Source organism: Oryx dammah, unplaced genomic scaffold (genome assembly GCF_014754425.2).
Source record: "Oryx dammah isolate SB20612 unplaced genomic scaffold, SCBI_Odam_1.1 HiC_scaffold_4, whole genome shotgun sequence".
NCBI lineage: Eukaryota > Metazoa > Chordata > Mammalia > Artiodactyla > Bovidae > Oryx > Oryx dammah.
The window spans coordinates 22,583,902-22,603,134 of record NW_024070188.1 but is presented as its reverse complement, the minus strand read 5'-3'; the positions used below and the strand labels follow the sequence as shown (position 1 = coordinate 22,603,134).

Sequence of the window (19,233 nt, the reverse complement as noted above, 5' to 3'; positions counted from 1 at the left end):
TCCACAACTGGGAGTTGTTTTTGCTTTGGCTCAGCCTCTTCATTCTTTCTAGAGTTATTTCTCCACTCTTCTTCAGTAGCATATTGGACACCTGCAGACCTGGTGAGTTCATCTTTCAGTGTCATACCTTTTTGCCTTTTCGTACTATTCATAGGGTTCAAGGCAAAAATAGTGGAGTGGTTTGCCATTCCCTTCTCCAGTGGACCACATTTTGTCAGAACTCTCCACCTTGAACCCTCCATCTTGGGTGGCCCTAAATGGCACGGCTCATTGAGCTAGACAAGGCTGTGACTCATTTGATCGGTTTGTTTAGTTTTCTGTAACCATGGTTTTCATTCTGTCTGCCCTTTGATGTATAAGGGTAAGAGGCTTGTGGAAGCTTCATTTTGGGAGGGGCTGGCTATGGGGGGGTCTGCATCTTGCTTTGATGGTGAGGCTGTGTTCCCTCCTTGTAGTTTGGCCTCAGGCCAAACTATGGTAGGGGTAATGGTTGTAATGGCCTCCTTCAAAATGACGTATGCCTGTGGCTCCCAGGACTGTTGCAGTCAGTGCCCCTGACCCTGCAGCAGGCCACTGCTGACCCATACCTCCACCGAAGACTCCTGGAGACTCACAGGCAAGTCTGGCTCAGGCTCTTGTGGGGTCACTGCTCCTTCCTCCTGGGTCCTGGTGTGCACAAGGTTTTGTTTGAGCACTTTGAGCATCTCTGGAGGATATGGGCTTTGATTCTAACACTATTTTGCCCCTCCCACCATCTTGTTTGGGCTTCTCCTTTGCCCTTGGACATGGAGTGTCTTTTTTTGGTGGGATCCACAATTCTTTTGTCAATGGCTATTCAGCTGCAAGTTGTAATTTTGGAGTTCTTACAGGAGAAGATGAGCACACGTCCTTCTACTCTACCATCTTGATGAATTACAGTGAGGAAGGAGAGAGAAAGCTTCTGACATAGACATCAGAAGGGGGACAGAGAGTGCCACAACACAGGATTAGATTAAAGTTATTTTGCCTTTTTAGTTTGACTGCCTACCTGAATTTATGGCCACTATGACTAGTGGTAGGACATATATGTTTTATATATATATATAATTCTTCTCAGAGTCTTATCTATTCTCAGAATTGGGAAGATAATAATACACTGAAATACAAATTCTTTGTCTTTGTAATACCCTCACCAGTCTCTATGTGATAAACTGATTATATTAGTGGCCTTAAGTATTTAAGACAGAAATTCATCAGTGATTTTTTTTCTCCAAACAGTAGCAACAGAAAAACATTCTTATGAGATGATCTGAATAAGTATTTTCAGGTTAATTCAGGAATAGTTGATGCTGATCTTTATTATTAATATTAGTGACTTCAGACACAACAGAAAATGAAAAAGAAAATCTCTGTATGAGAAAAGTCTAAATACAATCATTACTTTTATTCTTCACCATGTTGATTTAAGATTCGTTGTGCCAATAAAGAATAACCAAGCACAGCAAGCCACTGATTTATTATCTTGCTCTATAAAAAAAGGAAAACAATGTGTCATCACAATATCCCAAACAAGATCCCCGGAGGAATTCTCACTTCCACTCCTTAGCAAAGAAAATGAGCACAGAAACTGCATTCTCCAAAAGTGCATTCTGCTGTGATACCACAGAGGACAGCATGCTTCAAAAGGATTGATGTAATGGAGACAAAATTTCTGAATCACTTTTTTCTTTTGAGGATATTTTACAATATGAGACATTCTAATCTTACAAATATTCTCTTATAAATTAAGAACTAATATTAATTTTCATTCCAATTAAATTAATAAAAAATAAAACATTAAACCCAAGTCATCAACTTCTAGTATTTAGTGTCTATAATATATATTATATAGTATCTATAGTACATATCATATATTATTTAGAGTCTTTTATTCCATAAGGAAAAAGACCTCTGTGACTCTAACAATCAAAGATGCTATGTCTGTGGGAGGGTCATAGTTGTTGGAAATATTCGGTCCTGTTTTGGGAAAGGAAGGGAATCCCTGTAGTTTGGAACTTTACTTTATTCTGTATTTCTGTTCAGGGGCCAGCATTAGGGCTAGCTTGTAGAAGACTCTCAATTCATGCCAGAGGTATGATCAATGGTGTTTACTTTAGAAACTGAAAAAGGTCCTTTTCTTCTTTTTTTTTAAAAAATTCTATTTTTACTTTATTTTACTTTACAATACTGTATTGGTTTTGCCATACATTGACATGAATCCACCACGGGTGTATACAAGCTTTTATTTTGTTATAAAATGGACACATAACCAATGAGAGACATTTTCTACAATGAAATGCTGGTAGCAAAACTGATAATAAATCCACTGAAGATGAAAAAAAAAGGGATGGATAGGAATCTGTAGTGAGTACAACCCAGTTTATCATCTTAACACTACAATTCTTACTGTTACTTTCACTTTCCCTCCATGAACTTCAGTTCAGTTCAGTCACTCAGTTGTGTCTGACTATTTGTGACCCCATGAACTGCAGAACACCAGGCCTCCCTGTCCATCACCAACTCCAGGAATTGCTCAAATTCATGTCCATAGAATTGGTGATGTCATCCAAACATCTCATCCTCTGTCATCCCCTTCTCCTCCTGCCTTCAATCTTTCCCAGCATCAAGGTCTTTTCAAATGAGTCAGTTCTTCATATCAGGTGGTCAAAATATTGGCATTTCAGCTTCAGCATCCGTCCTTCCAATGAGTATTCAGAACTGATTTCCTCTAGGATTTACTGGTTGGATCTCCTTGAGGTCCAAAGGATTCTCAAGGGTCTTCTCCAACACCACAGTCCAAAAGCCTCAGTTCTTCGGCACTCAGCTTTCTTTATGGTCCAACTCTCACATCCATACATGACTACTGGAAAAATCATAGCTTTGATCAGATGGACCTTTGTTGGCAATGTCTCTGCTTTCTAATATGCTGTCTAGGTTAGTCATAGCTTTTCCTTCAAGGAACAAGTGTCTTTTAATTTCATGGCTGCAGTCACCATTTGCAGAGATTTTAGAGCCCAAGAAAATAAAGTCTGTCACTGTTTCCATTGTTTCCCCATCTATTTGCCATGAAGTGATGGGACGAGATGCCATGATCTTCGTTTTCTGAATGTTGAGCTTTAAGCCAACTTTTTCACTCTCCTCTTCCACTTTCATCAAGAGGCTTTTTAGTTCCTCTTCACTTTCTGCCATAATGGTCGTGTCATCTGTGTACCTGAGGTTATTGATATTTCTCTTGGTAATCTTGATTCCAGCTTGTGCTTCATCTAGCCTGGCATTTCACATGATATACTCTGCATAGAAGTTAAATAAGCAATGTGACAGTATACAGTTTTGATGTACTACTTTCCCGATTTAGAACCAGTCTGTTGTTCCATGTCCCATTCTGACTGCTACTTCTTGACCTTCATACAGATATCTCAGGAGGTAGATATGGTGGTGTGGTATTCCCATCTCTTGAAAAATTTTTCCACAGTTTATTGTGATCCACACAGTCAAAGCCTTTGGCATAGTCAATGAAGCAGAGGTAGGTGTTTTTCTGAAACTCTCTTGCTTTTTTGATGATCCATTGGATGTTGATAATTTAATCTATGGTTCCTCTGCCTTTTTTAAATCCAGCTTGAACATCTGGAAGTTCACGGTTCACATACAGCTGAAGCCTGGCTTGGAGATTTTTTAGCATTACTTTGCTAGCACGTGAGATGAGTGTAATTGTATGGTAGTTTAAACATTCTTTGGCATTGCCTTTCTTGGGAATTAGAAAGAAAACTGACCTTTTCCAGTCCTGTGGCCACTGCTGAGTTTTCCAGATTTGCTAGCATATTGAATGCCGCACTTTCACAGTATCATCTTTCAGAATTTGAAATAGCTCAACTGGAGTTCCATCACCTCCACTATCTTTGTTCATAGTGATGCTTCCTAAGGCCCACTTGACTTCACATTCCAGGCTGTGTGGCTTTAGGTGAGTGATCACACCATCATGGTTATCTGGGTGGTGAAGATCTTTTTGTATAGTTCTTCTGTGTATTGTTGCCACCTCTTCTTAATATCTCCTGCTTCTGTTAGGTTCATACCATTTCTGTCCATTTTGTGCCTATCTTTGCATGAAATATTCCCTTGATATCTCTAATTTTCTTGATGAGATGTCTAGTCTTTCTCATTCTATTGCTTTCTTCTATTTCCTCCATGAATTATGCTATTCTAATTTTTTTTTTTTTTTTGGCTTCTTGTAATTGTGTTTTCACACAAAGGCTTTCCTTTAAGTTGCATTGCGAGGATTCAACAGTGAAACTGGCCAGGAGGTATTATTTTTGAAGTAGAAAGTGGGTGGTATCACTTCAGTGGTTAATAGGGAAGAAATTCTGAGACACAAAGATATATTTAGGGACTAAGAGCCAAGAAGGACTCTTGAGGGTTTAAGAGGAGGTGCTAAATAGTTTCCTTTCATTGTATGTTTACAAATCATAGATAAACAGATTTAAAAGCTCTATAACTCATACAAGATGAGTAGGCAACTGTTAGTCTAGCCAACAAATCTCACTACACCTAAGCACTCTTAGCAATGACAAGATCAGAATATGTGTTACAATATTCCCCTTTTAATTAACCAATACTTAACAGAATGTCTTCCAAAGGGATAGATTCAATATTTAAAAATGAAGGTATACTATTTAATACATACCATCTTCCAAAGTTAGAGACAAACATGAATTAACTTGGATTTAGAAAGCCTTTTCTGTCCAATATTACTTTCAAAATCAATGTGAATAGTTTTTCTAGAGGGAGAAAATTTCTAATTTTTTTCATATATGAAACATAAACTAAACCAACTAAGATACAGAAAGAAAACAGCAGCAAAAATGTGGCCTCCACATTTCTTGTAAGCTAGTTAGCTTAAAAAAAAATAAAGTATTTTGAACTATTGAGAAAACATAAAATCCAAAGAAAATGGCTCCATTCTGCAAATGGAATCACTTATAACTCTTACATTATGCTTTTAAGTAGGCATTATACACATCATGTCTTTAATATGCAGCACAGGCTACATACAAATATTGAATTCTATTAGAGAATAGAAAGTTAAAGTATTTTGTGCACAACAAAAGTTATAATTTTTTCAGGTTTTCACATTTATCAAGTCCTCTAAATCTGGGCTTCCCTGGTGGCTCAGCCAGTAAAGAATCTGCCTGTAATGAAGGAGATCCAAGTTTGATCCCTGGGTCAGGAAGATCTCCTGAAGGAAGGAATGGCAACCCACTGCAGTATTCTTGCCTAGAGAATCCCATGGACAGAGGAGTCTGGCAGGCTACAATCCATGGGGCAGCAAAGAGTCAGCCATGACTAAGTGACTAACACTTAAATCTGTTCACATTGGGAGATAATAACCTTGAAACTATAAAAATGGCAACTTCATTACCTTGGCCATTTTTAAACCACTTTAGCTCCATTTCATACACTAAATTAATCCCATCTGGTTTCTGATCTTCAGAACCAGAAATGAAACAATGGACTGATTCAAAATTGTGAAAGGAGTATGACAAAGCTGTACATTGGCACCCTACTTATTTAACTTATATGCAGAGTACATCACATGAAATGCCAGGCTGGATGAATCCCACACTGGAATCAACATTGTAGGGAGAAATATCAACAATCTCAGATATTCTGATGATAACACTCCAATGGCAGTAAACGAAGAGGAACTAAAAAGCCTCTTGATGAGGGTGAAAGAGGAAAGTGAAAAAAGCTGGCTTAAGATTCACATTCAAAAAAATAAGATCATGACATCCGGTCCCATCAGTTCATGGGAAAAAGATGGCGAAAAAGTGGAAGCAGTGAGAGACTTTATTTTGGGGGGCTCCAAAATCACTGCAGATAGTGACTGCAGCCATGAAATTAAAACACACTTGCTCCTTGGAAGAAAAGCTATGACCAACCTAGACAGCGTATTAAAAAGCAGAAACACTACTTTGCCAACAAAGGACTACAAAGCTATGGTTTTTCTGGTAGTCATGTACAGATGTGAGTATTGGACCATAAAGAAGGCTGAATGCTGGAGAATTGATGCTTTCAAACTATGGTGCTGGAGAAGACTCTCGAGAGTCCCTTGGACTGCCAGGAGATCCAACCAGGCAATATTAAAAGAAATCAACCCTGAATAATCATTGGAAAGATTGATTCTGAAGCTCCAATACTCTGGCCACCTGATGGGAAGAGCCAACTCACTGGAAAAGACCCAGATGCTGAGAAAGATTGAGGGCAGGAGAAGAGGGTGACAGAGGATAAGATGGTTGAATTGCATCACCAACTCAATGGACATGAGTTTGAGCAAACTCCAGGAATTAGAGAAGGACAGGGAGGCCTGGTGTGCTACAGTCCATGGGGCTACAAAGTGTTGGACACAATTTAGCAACTTAACAACAACAAAACTATTATTTATCACTTTCTTCCATGTGTAATGGAATTTCAAATAACCTTATCTATTAAGAAAAATGCTAACTGCTAATAAAGCAAATATTTCAAGTAATGTTTACTTTGGAATATATATTTTAAAATTAACTTATTTTAAAAATTGGAGATTTTTCACCAATGAAAAATTTTTCCATTTGAAAGTTCCTTTCTTCTTTTCTGTGCATATTCTATGGAGTTTTACTACTTAATATTATAGACGTTCATCTTTATAACTAAACTCACCTCATTAAAATCCAGGGAATGCCCTGCATTTTATCAGTGAGTTAGGGGGAAAATTCATTGCTAAGTAAAACTAAGAGTCAGCAGATTACAGATGTAGCTTTTTTTCCCACAACAAACTTCAATTTGAAGACAGTGTTCAGTCTGCTGCTGCTGCTGCTGCTGCTGCTAAGTCGCTTCAGTCGTGTCCGACTCTGTGAGACCCCATAGACGGCAGCCCACCAGACTCCCCTGTCCCTGGGATTCTCCAGGCAAGAACAGTGGAGTGGGTTGCCATTTCCTTCTCCAATGCAGAAAAGTGAAAAGTGAAAGTGAAGTCACTCAGTTGTGTCCGACTCTTAGCGACCCCATGGACTGTAGCCCACCTGACTCCTCTGTCCATGGGATTTTCCAAGCAAGAGTACTGGAGTGGGGTGCCATTGCCTTCTCCATTGTTAAGTCTAATTTGCTTTAATTTACTTGGCAGTCAGATTTTTAGGAGCACATCATTCTTGTAAGGAAACTAATTTCAGGACTATTTGGGATTATCAGCCAGTCAGGAGCTGTGCATACCTTACGATGGCTCCATCGGCTTTCTATGGACCTGATGTCAGTGGGCATCTTACAGTGATGGTCTCAAACATGATTACTGATTGAGAAGAAAAAATCTTCTGCAGATAAAAACTTGGAACTTTTCTCTTTCTACTTTTATTTAATCCCCAAATTATTTAAGCCATAATCATGTTGGGTATCTCCAGTATTTTCAGTAGAGAAAATGTTCTCTAGCCAACGCTCTGTGCATATTTGGATTTATGTGTCAATGGCAAGAGGCATACCTCGGCTCCAACCTTGAAACACTATAATTATTGGCAACAACAGTGACTGAGTTGTGCCATAATAAGTACCCTGAGAAGTATTTGCTGCCTGGGTGGACATTACAGAAGTGCTCTATTAGTTGATATCACCTAGTCCTTAGGATAACTCAGCATTAATAGGGACAGATCAAAAGTAGTATTATAATATTAGATATACATCTGAGTCTTTCAAAATTGTTCTTAAGTGCTGCTTGTCTTCTCACAGATCCAGTAGAATCATGAGATGACAAGCAGCATTTAATGTGTATTCTATGATACATTTTTAAATTCTGTTATACATTCTATTGGGCTTCCTAGGTGGCACTAGTGGCAAAGAACCTGCCCACCAATGAAAGAGAAATAGGAAACATGGGTTTGATCCTTGGGTTGGAAGATTCCTTGGAGGAGGGCATGGCAATCCACTTCCATATCCTTGCCTGGAGAATCCCATGGACAAAGGAGCTTGGCATACTACAGTCCACAGGGTCACAGAGAGTCAGACATGACTGAAGCAACTTAGCATGCCCACATAGTATTTATTATACGTTTAATTCTATTTTACATTTTTAATTTTATGATACATTTCTCTCTATTCTATCAACAAAATTTAACCTCCAATATAGACCTAGGAGAACATGGCATATGTAATAAAATAAAATGTATTTCTTAGCCATGTAATAATTATCTGAAAGAGCATAAAATATCCATTGATATTATTATGAATGAGGTAACAAAAGGTGTATCAGTCAGCTTACCAGCAATAAAGGTACAGTAGCTAGATCAAAATTATTCTGGGTGCTTAAATATCCAATATCTCGCTCAGAGGGAGTGGTCATTTATCTTTTTAACTTGAAATAGTTATTGAGAATCAATTAGGTACCAATCATTGTGTTAGAGACTACAGATATGACTACAGTCCAGTTCTGATTTAAAGATTATCTAGGGATACAGGCAAATAAAGATACAGTTGGAATTCAATGTGATTGGGTTTTGAACAGTGAGTAGGACTGTATTGTAAACCATTGCAACTGCTCAGTCTTCTAGGTTCAGGAAGTCCCCCTAGATGAAGAACATATAACCAGAGTTTCTAAAGAAAGAGATCTGGGGTATGGATATATCAAAGTCTTACAAAATACAAAAGAAGAGTATAGAAACTTTGCATATTTATCAGTAGTTCAACATGACATACACACAGAATAACTGAGAATAGGAAAGAGGGTAATTTTTTAAAAAGAGATGAAATGAGAAGAATTAATATCAACTAACTGGATATATGACAAACGCTGGACTGGAAGAAACACAAGCTGCAATCAAGATTGCCGGGAAAAATATCAATAACCTCAGATATGCAGATGACACCCCCGTTATCGCAGAAAGTGAAGAGGAGCTAAAAAGCCTCTTGATGAAAGTGAAAGATGAGAGCGAAAAAGTTGGCTTAAAGCTCAACATTCAGAAAACGAAGATCATGGCATCCGGTCCCATCACTTCATGGGAAATAGATGGGGAAACAGTGGAAACAGTGTCAGACTTTATTTTGGGGGGCTCCAAAATCACCGCAGATGGTGACTGCAGCCATGAAATTAAAAGACTCTTACTCTTTGGAAGAAAAGTTATGACCAACCTAGATAGCATATTCAAAAGCAGAGACATTACTTTGCCGACTAAGGTCCATCTAGTCAAGGCTATGGTTTTTCCTGTGGTCATGTATGGATGTGAGAGTTGGACTGTGAAGAAGGCTGAGCGCCAAAGAATTGATGCTTTTGAACTGTGGTGTTGGAGAAGACTCTTGAGGTTCCCTTGGACTGCAAGGAGATCCAACCAATCCATTCTGAAGGAGATCAACCCTAGGATTTCTTTGGAAGGAATGATGCTAAAGCTGAAACTCCAATACTTTGGCCAACTCATGTGAAGAGTTGACTCGTTGGAAAAGACTCTGATGCTGGGAGGGATTGGGGGCAGAAGGAGAAAGGGATGACCGTGGATGAGATGGCTGGATGGCATCATGGACTCGATGGACATGAGTCTGAGCTAACTCTGGGAGATGGTGATGAACAGGGAGGCCTGGCGTGCTGTGATTCATGGGGTCACAAAGAGTCGGACATGACTGAGCAACTGAACTGAACTGAACTGAACTGGATCTAAGGCAATGCCAAAGAATGCTCAAACTACCACACAATTGCACTCATCTCACATGCTAGTAAAGTAATGCTCAAAATTCTCCAAGCCAGGCTTTAGCAATACATGAACCGTGAACTTCCAGATGTTCAAGCTGGTTTTAGAAAAGGCAGAGGAACCAGAGATCAAATTGCCAACATCCGCTGGATCATGGAAAAACCAAGAGAGTTCCAGAAAAACATCTATTTCTACTTTATTGACTATGCCAAAGCCCTTGACAGTGTGGATCACAAGAAACTGTGGAAAATTCTGAAAGAGATGGGAATACCAGACCACCTGACCTGCCTCTTGAGAAACCTATATGCAGGACAGAAAGCAACAGTTAGAACTGGACATGGAACAACAGACTGGTTCCAAATAGCAAAAGGAGTATGTCAAGGCTGTATATTGTCACCCTGCTTATTTAACTTTTACGCAGAGTACAGCATGAGAAACGCTGGACTGGAAGAGGCACAGCTGGAATCAAGATTGACGGGAGAAATATCAATAACCTCAGATATGCAGATGTACCACCCTTATCACAGAAAGTGAAGAGGAACTAAAAAGCCTCTTGATGAAAGTGAAAGTGGAGAGTGAAAAAGTTGGCTTAAAGCTCAACATTCAGAAAACGAAGATCATGGCATCTGGTCCCATCGCTTCATGGTAAATAGATGGAGAAACAGTGGAAACAGTGGCTGACTTTATTTTGTTGGGCTCCAAAATCACTGCAGATGGTGACTGCCGCCATGAAATTAAAAGACGCTTACTCCTTGGAAGAAAAGTTATGACCAACCTAGATAGCATATTGAAAATAGAGACATTACTTTTCCAAGAAAGGTCTGTCTAGTCAAGGCTATGGTTTTTCCAGTGGTCATGTATGGATGTGAGAGTTGGACTGTGAAGAAAGCTGAGCGCCGAAGAATTGATGCTTTTGAACTGTGGTGTTGGAGAAGACTCTTGAGAGTCCCTTGGACTGCAAGGAGATCCAACCAGTCCATTCTAAAGGAGATCGGTCCTGGGTGTTCTTTGGAGGGAATGATGCTAAAGCTGAAACTCTAGTACTTTGGTCACCTCATGCAAAGAGTTGACTCGTTGGAAAAGACTGTGATGCTGGGAGGGATTGGGGGCAGGAGGAGAAGGGGACGACAGAGGATGAGATGGCTGGATGGCATCACGGACTCGATGGACGTGAATCTGAGTGAACTCCAGGAGTTGGTGATGGACAGGGAGGCCTGATGTGCTGCGATTCATGGGGTCGCAAAGAGTCGGACACGACTGAGCGACTGAACTGAACTGAACTGGATCTAACACTAGAAAATAAGCACACAGTGTAATTTAGTAAATATCTGCTCTTGACTAAGTATTATGAACAAGATATATTAATTATCCATATGACCAATTCTAGAGATTGTCTCAGAGAAGGCAATGGCCCCCACTCCAGTACTCTTGCCTGGAAAATCCCATGGATGGAGGAGCCTGGTGGGCTGCAGTCCATGGTGTCGCTAAGAGTTGCACACGACAGAAGCGACTTAGCAGCAGCAGCAGCAGAGAGTGTCTAAGAGAAAAATATATACATATGCTGCATGTGGACAAATCCATAATAACATCTACATCTGAAATATTTTCTGGGTTTTCTCAAATTTAAATGTAATTTTGTTTGTTAAAAAAAAACAATGAATGTGTAAAATGGCAAAGTGAACATGTCCTCCCCAAATGAATACATCTTTCTGTTAATTCATACAAATATACACAAGATTGAAGGCACAAATATGGGGTTATATATTAATTATTTGACTTGATTTTTTCTTTCATATATCAGCACATATAGATCTATTTTGGTTCTTTATGCTTATAAAATATGTTCTATGATTTTAATGAAGAATTTTTATTCCCTTTTTCTTGATCTCATAACTTCAGTTCCTACTCTTTACCCATATTCTCTTTCCTGAAATTCAAATAATATGGTAATTTGTGTGTTTGTGCACATGTGAATGACTAGTTTCATCTAAAGGGTTGAATTATATAAGCAGATGAATGAATTTTTACTTTTTTAATATTATTTCCTTGTAAAGAGGTATAATATTAGTGTTTATATATGTTTCATTTGTCTAGCAACTCTCAAATATAATATTCAAAATGCATTTATATGTCAATTTTACTTTATCAACCTTAATGTGTACAAATATTTACTGGATATATATACAGTATACATATGTACATATATATATGCTTTATAAAGTTGACATTCATTACAAATATTACATTTGAAAATTGTTGAACAAATAAAATATTTGAAACGCTAATATGACATAATTTTATATATAAAATTATACCCATTTTAAATATAATATATAAATAAATAATATAAATAATACTGTCTACTCTCAGATGACTAAGCTATATTAAAGCATATCTGTATACACATTTACCTTAGCATCATTTTCTTTGCTATACTGATTTTCATAAGAATCACATTCTGTGGTAGAGTTTTAATATTTACTTCACAGCTCTTATTCCCCTGATGAAAGTTTTCTGAAGAATTAATCAATTCTAAAAGCAGACATAATACACTTGCAGGGTATTCATATTAACATCTCCTTCACCCTTTGACTTTTGGGCTAATTACACTCATGATCCTTCTCTCTATGGACACCTTGAACTCAATGATTTTGAGTGAGTATGTTTGTTTCACTTTTATTTTTTCAATTTTTCTGTTTTAAGTTTTTTTCCATTTTTCTGACAAGTTTAAAAAGCATATCTATAAAATGTTAATAGCACCTTACTTTTAAAGCATTTATTGTTAATTAGGGTATTATATAAGAAGCTTAAAAATCATGGGGTTTAATAAAATTCAAATGTACTTCTATATCTGGTGTAGAAACTGACTCATTTTCAGGTGCAATGTTACATTCATTGGCACTGTTATTTTTAACTAAGAATTTACTCTTTTTTTCCATTTGTCCTATTCATCTAATAATTATACTTCCATTTTCCAAATTTAGGAAGTTGTTAAAAAGCTTCAGTGAGTAAGAAAAATTTCCACTGCAAAGGAAATATATTATCATTATAAACCTTGTAACATTAATATCTGTAATAAAATAACAACACCAACAAACATTTGCATAACTTTCTGTATCATGCAAAGTACCAATGTATTATGTCAGCTGATCCAAATAATAACCTAGTAATATGTAAAATCAAGGACATTTGCAGATATTAAAATCAGGAGCCACAGACATTAAGTCCTCCAAATAACTATTTGACAAGAGAAAAAACTACAATATAATATCCATTCCCCAAGAATTTTTCCATTTTCAAAATTCTCCAAACTCTTTGCCTATCATAGCTTTCTCTGAGGAACTTTTATATTTCCCTAATGAAACTCTTAACTTTACTACCAATTATGAAATCACAATACCCATATATAGGACCAATCAATGTACACTTAAGATGTACAAAGTACACACACACTCATATATATATACACACACACATACAACACGTACTGTGTGGCAGGCACGATTCAGCAAGAGAAGTTTATAAAAATGCAGTTCTTATACTTAGGGGTTCTGTGGTAGCTCAGCTGGTAAAGAATCCACCTGCAATGCGGGAGACCTAGGTTCAGTTCCTGGATGGGGACGATTCCCTGGAGAAGGGAAAGGTAACCCACTCCAGTATTCTGGCCTCTTTTCTTTAACTAAAGATAATCACGATGGTGTGATCACTCACCTAGAGCCAGACATCCTGGAATGTGAAATCAAGTGGGCCTTAGGAAGCATCACTACAAACAAAGCTAGTGGAGGTGATGGAATTCCAGTTGAGCTATTTCAAATCCTGAAAGATGATGCTGTGAAAGTGCTGCACTCAATATGCTAGCAATTTTGGAAAACTCAGCAGTGGCCACAGGACTGGAAAAGGTCAGTTTTCATTCCAATCCCAAGGAAAGGCAGTCCCAAAGAGTGTCCAAACTATTGCACAATTGCACTCATCTCACATGCTAGTAAAGTAATGCTCAAAATTCTCCAAGCCAGGCTTCAGCAATACGTGAACTGTGAACTTCCAGATGTTCAAGTTGGTTTTAGAAAAGGCAGAGGAACCAGAGATCAAATTGCCAACATCCGCTGGATCATGGGAAAAGCAAGAGAGTTCCAGAAAAACATCTATTTCTGCTTTATTGACTATGCCAAAGCCCTTGACTGTATGGAATCACAATAAACTGTAGAAAATTCTGAAAGAGATGGGAATACCAGACCACCTAACCTGGCTCTTGAGAAACCTGCATGCAGGTCAGAAAGCAACAGTTAGAACTGGTTCCAAATAGGAAAAGGAGTACATCAAGGCTGTATATTGTCACCCTGCTTATTTAACTTATATGCTGAGTACATCATGAGAAACGCTGGACTGGAAGAAACACAAGCTGCAATCAAGATTACCAGGAGAAATATCAATAACCCCAGATACGCAGATGACACCACCCTTATGGCAGAAAGTGAAGAGGAGCTAAAAAGCCTCTTGATGAAAGTGAAAGTGGAGAGTGAAAAAGTTGGCTTAAAGCTCAACTTTCAGAAAACGAAGATCATGGCATCTGGTCCCATCACTTCATGGGAAATAGATGGGGAAACAGTGGAAACAGTGTCAGATTTTATTTTTGGGGGCTCCAAAATCACTGCAGATGATGACTGCAGCCATGAAATTTAAAGATGCTTACTCCTTGGGAGGAAAGTTATGACCAACCTAGATAGCATATTCAAAAGCAGAGACATTGCTTTGCCAACAAAGGTCCATCTAGTCAAGGCTATGGTTTTTCCTGTGGTCATGTATGGATGTGAGAATTGGACTGGGAAGAAAGCTGAGCACTGTAGAATTAATGTTTTTGAACTGTGGTGTTGGAGAAGACTCTTGAGAATCCCTTGGACTGCAAGGAGATCCAAGGAGTCTATTCTGAAGGAGATCAGTCCTGGGTGTTCTTTGAAAGGAATGATGCTAAAGCTGAAACTCCAGTACCTTGGCCACCTCATGTGAAAAGTTGACTCGTTGGAGAAGACTCTGATGCTGGGAGGGATTGGGGGCAGGAGGAGAAGGGGACAACAGAGGATGAGATGGCTGGATGGCATCACCGACTCAATGGACGTTGAGTTTGAGTGAACTCTGGGAGTTGGGGATGGACAGGGATGCCTGGCATGCAGCAATTCATGGGGTCACAAAGTGTCAGACACAACTGAGCAACCGAACTGAACTGAACTGAAAGAACATTTATTTGTTTTTCACAAAGACTTTATTTTGAGGATGTAGCTAAACTGTGCCACTACCCCCCATCCCAATCTGAAGAAGGATTAGTACAGTGGATGTTATCAAGCAGGTATGAATAGTTTGAGGGATTGGAACCAACATTAGCTGACAAAAACAAACTTCCATCTAAATCATCATAAAAATGTATAAGTAAAAAATGGGGGGTGTGGTCAAAGAGGGTTTCAGATTGAACAAGATCATCACACTTTATCTAGTATATTCAGTTCTGGCTAGGGTATACCAAAATGGAAACAGGATAACTACAATACAAAACTTGCACAACAGCACAGTGTACACACCTGTGTTCCAAGCCCACCCCCATTCCCCTAATGCTTCCAAATGTCCCAGCCTGTTGGGCCTGTCGACAAAAGAACATGTAGATATTCTCTTTAATCCAGTCTTTGTCATAAGGCTGGTATGTCTGGGTATCAGCTCAGTAAATAAGGCAGATGCCAGGTCATCAATAAAGTCAAAAAACTGATTGATATCGTATGTGATAGAGAGGCTTTTGGGATTCATTCTCTTTAGATGTTCTTCATAATTTTATAAACACCTTCCATACACTCATTCACAGATCCATAGTCAGTCTAAGTTCTGCCTTCTGGCCTCTTGGTAGGCTATACCTGCAAGATGGTGTGAGACATCGCGCCAAAGTCTCCCCCTGCAGCCGATACAGACTCTGCCGCCCCACATGAGCTTCCCCGCAAGGCCGCCAACAGCCAATACTCCAGTATTCTGGCCTCGAGAATTCCATGGACTGTATAGTCCAGGGGTCGCAAAGAGTCAGACAGGTCTGAGTGACTTTCGCTTTCAAGTGTCAATCTACTGAAGAAGGTGGAACCATAGGAAAATAATTTTATACATGTTATGATAATGTAGGAGTCTGACAGAGGAACATGGACTTTTTGAAGTGCAAGTGAATTCGAAAGGAATATCTTCCCAAGGGATAAAAGACAGAAAAAAAATATTTCTTTTAGTTTGGCAATCTATCATAGCCAATGTGACTATATACCTTGTCAGTTACTAATTAGTATCTAGAACAACAGGCAAAAACTGGGACTTTCCTGTGTAAACCCAAGTTTATAGTGGCCCTAACTTCCTCCAGAGAGAAAGACTATAATATAAACAAGACTTACAAACAGCAATACTATTCTATTTCTTCTCAGCAGTCACTCTGACATCACTATCCCATGTATCATGTAATGCTATTACACTGCTCATTTATTCAAGACAAAATCTCAGGATCATTCTAGACCTTCCCTATCTGTTCCATAGCTCCCGTTATAACATAAAGCATCTAAAACATATCTGCTGTTTTGTTCCATCACAATTGTCATGACTCTGAATGGGATCTTGTCATCTTATCCCTAGGCTTTTTCAGTACCTGCTAATAAGTCTCCTTTACTTCTGCCCATTATTCTCCATGAGTACCCAGATTAAATTACTTACAACCCATATGTAACACGGCATTCACGGGGACTCTAGGTTCAGTACATATACATTGACTGGTACATAGGCTTCTCCTGATCTGCCCCACCCACCAGTTTGCTTTCTAACTTGCCGCTTCTTTCTCACTCTTTATATTTCAGACTTAAAATATCCCCCAGTATAGATACTTTTGTTCTATCTCTGATTTTTCTATATGCTGCTTCCTCTGCATATGCTTTAAACATAAAAGTTCTAATTTATAATAGTAATCCAAGATGACACAGAGATGGATGACAAAGGGGATAGTGCAGAGAGGAGGAAGGAGGTATTTTAAAATAATTTGGGCAAACTTACATCAGATTTAGTTCAAAATTAGAATCAGGTGGTCAATTAATCTGTTACATATTTATTATTTGTTTAGGATAGAAGAAAATCCTACATATTATTAATTATATAATGTCTAGAATGTACCTTAAAATATTTAGAGACTGGCCTAGTGTAAATGCAAGTCATTGTGTTTTAACTGTTAAAAAAAAAAGAAACTTCTCTACAAAACATACATTTAACTATACCATGAAGGTAACAGATTTCAAACCTATTATGAAAAATTCTATAATTTTTTTACTAGAGACTAGAGGAGAACTGCTAGTTTCACAGGTAAGGCTGAGAAGTCTAAAAGTTTGTATTCTACTGTTTGCCAAACATACAAGCTGACTCCACAGGCTACGTGACTACAAATGTGTTTCCGGCATAAGCTCCCTTTCGAAAACTTTGAAAGCCAAATTTACCATCCACAGCTGAGATTAGAAGCCATCAGTACAGTTCAGTTCAATCGCTCAGTCGTGTCTGACTCTTTGCGACCGCATGAATCGCAGCACGCCAGGCCTCCCTGTTCATCACCATTTCCCGGAGTTCACTCAGACTCACGTCCATCGAGTCCATGATGCCATCCAGCCATCTCATCCTGGATCGTCCCCTGCTCCTCCTGCCCCCAATCTCTCCCAGCATCAGAGTCTTTTCCAATGAGTGAACTCTTTGCATGAGGTAGCCAAAGTACTGGAGCTTCAGCTTTAGTATCATTACTTCCAAAGAAATCCCAGGGTTGATCTCCTTCAGAATGGACTGGCTGGATCTCCTTGCAGTCCAAGGACTCTCAAGAGTCTTCTCCAACACCACAGTTCAAAAGCATCAATTCTTTGGCGCTCAGCCTTCTTCCCAGTCCAACTCTCACATCCATACATGACCGCAGGAAAAACCATAGCCTTGACTAGACGGACCTTAGTCAGCAAAGTAATGTCCCTGCTTTTGAATATACTATCTAGGTTGGTCATAACTTTTCTTCCAAGGAGTAAGCGTCTTTTAATTTCATGGCTGCAGTCACCATCTGCAGTGATTTTGGAGCCCCCAAAAATAAAGTCTGACACTGTTTTCAATGTTTCCCCATCGATTTGCCATGAAGTGATGGGACTGGATGCCATGATCTTTGTTTTCTGAATGTTGAGCTTTAAGCCAACTTTTTCACTCTCCTCTTTCACTTTCATCAAGAGGCTTTTTAGCTCCTCTTCACTTTCTGCCATAAGGGTGGTGTCATCTGCATATCTGAGCTTATTGATATTTCTCCCGGCAATCTTGATTCCAGCTTGTGTTTCTTCCAGTCCAGCGTTTCTCATGATGTACTCTGCATATAAGTTAAATAAGCAGGGTGACAATATGCAGCCTTGACATACTCCTTTTCCTATTTGGAACCAGTCTGTTGTTCCATGTCCAGTTCTAACTGTTGCTTCAATAGCACCTCTGACCTTGGAGAAAAAAAATACTCACTGTTGAAATGAAAGTCAGGGAGTCACCTTTGAACCTTGAAAAGCTTGAAAGAAATACTGAAAATCATGAGCTCTATTATTCTCTAACAAAAACAAACCCAAACCACCAAACTATACTAGTACATATCTACAGCAAACTTTTAGTAAATTAATGAAAATCCAAACTTTACATTGAATCACATCACTTTGTTGTACAGTTGGTAAATTGTGTCTGACTCTTTGCAACCCCAGGTACTGCAGCATGCCAGGATTCCTTGTTCATCACTATCTTCACATCACTTTAAAATATTGATTATAAGTTGAAGAAACGAATTGGAAAGTGTGCGCTTGACTGTGAATCTCTAATACACCAAGATGAAATACGCTCAAAGCCATAAATGCAAGAAGTCAGCCTAACTTTCATATCAAAGTATTTTGATGTTGAGTCATATGGAATTTTGATGATCACATACTCTATGAGCCAATGATTTATTTTTGCCCTTCTTTTCTATTACAAGACACACTGCAGTTGTCTTCCCATAGTCCTGGTTTATTTATATTAGCCAAAACTTGAAAAACAACCAAGTGATGCATCAGGTAATGAATGAATATACTAGTTGTGGTACATCCATAGCGTGGAAAATTTACTCAGCTATACAAATGAAAGAACTACTGATATGTGCAACAGCATAAGTGAAGTTCAAGAAAGAACACAGAAAGAAAAATGGATTTGAAAGAACAGTGAATGAATACTTCTCAAATTTGGTGAAAGTTTAAACTTACATATTGTTAATAAGTTCAGTTTATCTCAAGTAAGAAAATGTGAAGAAAACAATACCTTGACATATCCTGAATGAATCACTTAATATAAAGGTAAAGAAAAAATGTTAAAGGTATCCAAAACATTGCATACCTTGTTGCTTATATAGAAGACAAAAATAAAAAATAAATCCTCATCATAATCAATGCAGATATGAATACAACTTTAAAGTGATAAAAGAAATAAAATAGCTTTTCAATCAAGA

At 38.4% G+C, this 19,233-nt stretch overlaps 1 pseudogene; it reads right to left on the bottom strand.

The window, feature by feature from the left end:
• Positions 1–15,201: 15,201 nt before the first annotated feature.
• LOC120863112 lies at positions 15,202–15,625 on the bottom strand (annotated as a pseudogene).
• Positions 15,626–19,233: the final 3,608 nt, after the last annotated feature.